Source organism: Homarus americanus, unplaced genomic scaffold, assembly GCF_018991925.1.
Source record: "Homarus americanus isolate GMGI-L3 unplaced genomic scaffold, GMGI_Hamer_2.0 scaffold50281, whole genome shotgun sequence".
Classification (NCBI taxonomy): Eukaryota; Metazoa; Arthropoda; class Malacostraca; order Decapoda; family Nephropidae; genus Homarus; species Homarus americanus.
The window spans coordinates 2,433,495-2,438,136 of NW_024742338.1; positions in this window are offsets into that span (position 1 = coordinate 2,433,495).

A 4,642-nucleotide genomic window follows, 5' to 3' on the forward strand; every position below is an offset into this window, starting at 1 on the left:
CCCTTGACGACAGGGCTCAAAAACTGTATTTTATTCAAGAGATTATTTAAAGCAGCTGTTCAATAATTGCTTGTATCTAACACTGGTTAATGTCTTTACAGGTTGAGATATCAGTAAGACATCAGCAGCTACGAGGTAGGTACACAGTGTTAGTTTTTTACCCATGGAGGTATAGTGTTCATATAATGTACATCCAAAGTGAATAAACACGTAGGTATCATCCATAATTGTATAAACAGTAGCAACAATACCTGAGATGCAAATGAAGTACATATATATTTATATCTGTTCGCTATATATGTGAAGTTTATTTTAAAAGATAATGTTTTTGTCTTGCTCAGTGCGACATGCAAAGTTTATTTTTCAGATGAAATAATATACATATATTTTTTTTTATGAAGGTAAGGGTCATATATTTTTGTACTTATTTAATGTTTGACTTTAAATACAAAGTTAATTTCAGATGGAAGTAAGAGTCTTGTATTTATTTCAGAGCAACACATGTATCCACTTTCTCTGTAATTTAATTTTGTGTGTGCAGCTCTTCCTTCGTGCAGCTAACATGACTTGATTTTCATCGTCTGAACCAAAAAAAAAAGTCCTGGTCTCTCGTTGTATTACTGGATAATTGTTAGTAAAGGATTTTATATAAATATTTATATTGGTATTTTCTTTACTATTTTGTTTATTTTTTGGGCCGTATAGGATATGTTAAACCTAAATTGTGCACTGACAGAGTTAAAGACAATGGTTTAACCCTCTGATGACGATGTTTTAACCCTTTGACGCCAATGGTTTAACCCTTTGATGACGATGGTTTAACACCTTGATGACGATGGTTTAACCCTTTGACGCCAATGGTTTAACCCTTTGATGACGATGGTTTAACACCTTGATGACGATGGTTTAACCCTTTGATGACGATAGTTTAACCCCTTGATGGCGATGGTTTAACCCTTTGACGCCAATGGTTTAACCCTTTGATGACGATGGTTTAACACCTTGATGACGATGGTTTAACACTTTGATGACGATGGTTTAACCCTTTGATGACGATGGTTTAACCAATTTGATGGACGATGGTTTAAACCTCTTGATGACGATGGTTTGAATCCCTGATGACGATGGTTTAACCCTTTGATGACGATGGTTTAACACCTTGATGACGATGGTTTAACCCTTTGATGACGATAGTTTAACCCCTTGATGGCGATGGTTTAACCCTTTGACGCCAATGGTTTAACCCTTTGATGACGATGGTTTAACACCTTGATGACGATGGTTTAACACTTTGATGACGATGGTTTAACCCTTTGATGACGATGGTTTAACAATTTGAGGACGATGGTTTAAATCTTTAAGGACCAACCTAGACTAAACTTAACTAGACTTAGTCACACCTAACTAACCCAACCTTATATATCCTAACCTAACCTAACCTAACCCATTCTTTAAGCTTCATAACAAGAGCATCAGGTGTTAGTTAATATCACCGCCTCACCGCTGATTGGCCAATGAAGTCACCTACCTCCCCAATTAAACTATTACGTTAGATGAAAGCTCCCTCGTGATTGGTTGATGACTCAGCTGCTTGGCCCAATCATGTATGTCGCTTGTAAGTGAGATGAAATTAAGTACGGCGCGTGCAGGTGCGATTAGATTAATTAAATAGCCCACCTGAAGGGATTAATGGGACTTAATTTGTAAGACGAGATTAGGTAATATTGCTGTTGTGTCATTGTGGTGTTTCATGGGTCAGGTGTGGTTAAGTGATGTCATCTTGAGGTCAGATCAGGTCGGGTTTTTATTAAGTGTTAAAGTTAGGGTAGGTTCGGTTAGGTTAGGTTGTGTTTAGGTTTAGTTAGATTAGGTTATGGCACGTGGTTAGGTTAGGTTAGGTTGTGTCTAGGTTAGGTTAGGTTGTGTCTAGGTTAGGTTAGGTTGTGTCTAGGTTAGGTTAGGTTGTGTCTAGGTTAGGTTAGGTTGTGTCTAGGTTAGGTTAGGTTAGGTTGTGTCTAGGTTAGGTTAGGTTGTGTCTAGGTTAGGTTAGGTTGTGTCTAGGTTAGGTTAGATTAGGTTACGGTAAGTTTAAGTTTAGGTTCGGTTATGGTAGATCACCTGTCTACCAAATTAGGACATTTTATGACGTTAGGAAGCATGTCAGATTTTTAAGAAGTTTGACTCAGATTTTAAATAATGTAGGCCAGATTTCCAATAAAAAAGGCGGATTTAAATAACTTGACTCAGATTTTTAATAAACTAGACCCGATTTTAATCAGTTAAGCTCAGATTTTCAATAAACTACTTCAGATTTCTGTCAAAGTTAAACCAGATTTAAGTAAAGTTATTCCTCTAAACAAGTTTTTACCCCGAGTGTGATAAAGTAGCCAAATAATACAGTAACCGGCAACCTTCTCTTCTCTTGAGTACGACTGACCCAGATTCTGTGACGAAGAGCGCTTAAGTGAGAGTTCTTTTAAGTGATCTATACACACACACACACACACACACACTTAAGTGGTTCTTAAGTGTGTGTTGATGGTGGTGGTTTGACAAGTGTGATTTTGTCGTCATCATTACTACTACTACTATTTTTTATTTTTTTTTGCCTCCAGCCTCCCCCAATAGCCTTACCTTCGCTACCATTTTATTACCTTAATATTAAATATCCTAATACATAAGTAGCTATCCTCGCTGTGTTGAGTTAGTTGAGCCGCAGATCTATGCGGCATTCAGTGACTGTTGCCTCATAGTCAATATCTGCAGCAGTTGTCGGCTTTGGGGCCGATGCTCTCGTTCCCCTGAGGCAGAGCAAAGCCGACCTAAGGAGAGAGAAGGACAGTCGACATCTCATCCAGGCTGTAACATAACTTCTGGGCTACTACTACTACTACTACTACTACTACTACTACTACTACTACTACTACTACTACTACTACTACTACTACTACTACTACTACTTATACCTGATGAAAACGCTCACTCAAGTATGACCTCTCTGGAATACGGCCTTGTGGGGGGTAGGTCGAGGGAGAGGGGTAACGGGGGGGGGAGAGGGTTGAGAGGGGGGGGATAGAGGTGAGTTCAATAGTGTTTTTTACTGTTAATTCATCAGTTAAGTTTTTTTTTTATAAAGTTCCCTTCGAGAATTTAACGATAGACTTTTACTCTTTATTTTCGAGTGGGACTTAAGTTATTTGATTGGGACTTAAACTATCTGAGTGGGACTTAAGTTATCTGAGTGGGACTAAACTACCTCGCATGGTGTGATTACTCAAGGTGTTGTTAGCGACGACTCACCTGGCAGCAGCGACCAATCACCCACACGACAGGTAAGGATGGCAGTCATTAAGGTGTGTGGTTCAGGCCAGACCTCTTAGTGTATTACCAGTGTGGATTTTTTTTTTGCGCAATCTTGGAATCCAGGCGAGAATAAGTTGGGTCTTGTGTGTGTAAAAAATATATCGTGGAACAGAGTTGATGGTTGTGGTGGTTGTAGTGGTGGTTGTGATAGTGGTAGTAGATGTGGTTGGTGATGGTTGTGGTGGTTGTAGTGATAATAGATGTGGTTGGTGATGGTTGATGGTGTTAAAGCTGGAGGTTGTTGGCAGTAATTTATTTTTATCCAACATACAGATCAATATACGCCATTACTTTCAATATCTAACTGTACACCTCCTATCCTCACCAAGTATACATACATACATGCATACATACATACATACATACAGTACATACATACTGTTGGATTTGTAAGTGTGAGTTATATCCGGTTCTTGTCACGACCGTCATGATGTGTTTCTTGTGGGAATTCCTGGTAAAGATATTAAGTTTATGTGTAGTGTAGTGTAGTGTAGTGTAGTGTAGTGTAGTGTGGTGTAGTGTAGTGTGGTGTGTGTGTGTCGTGCTTAAGGGACTCGGTAAACACAAACATCAAGGGACTCACACGCTACATTTACACGCATTATATATAACCCCTTGAGAACGCTGGTTTAACCCTTCAAATAGAATTGTTTAAACCCTTGCCCTCATTTTATTATTCCCCGCCGCGTCGTCCTTCAATGCGAGAGGACATGTTGGAATACGTGCCTCGTGTGTCTGTGTGTGTCTGTCCGTTCACGCAATCCAGTTTCCCCAGCGAGATGTCAGTGGATTGCCTTGAAACTCTGTATTAACACTCTACCTTCCGGAAATGTAAGAATATTTTAGTAATTATTTTAAAAGTGGGTTATTTAATATGCCTATGAAACTATGCTGATAAAATACCGGCAACTAATGACTCTTTTACAGCGATGTCAAGTGTTAATTTGGCGGGAGATTTGGGCGTTCTCGTTTTCCGTTTTCTATGTTATTGGGATCGTTTATTTATTTATTTATTTGTTTGTTTCTATGTATTTAACTTTATTAATTATTTAGTGTTTATTCATCTTTATTATTATTTTTTGGGGGTATTGTTGGCCATAGGGCAAGATATAACGTTAGCTCGGGGCAGGAGGTGTGGGGTAGCAGGGTCAAGGCGAGGTGGGTGTGGTCAAGGGAAAGTGAGCCAGTCTGACCGGACGTGTTGGCGATACACCGACGACGCTCACTTGTTTACGGCAGCGAGCCAATTGTTGCCCCCATCATGGCTGTCTGTCTGTCT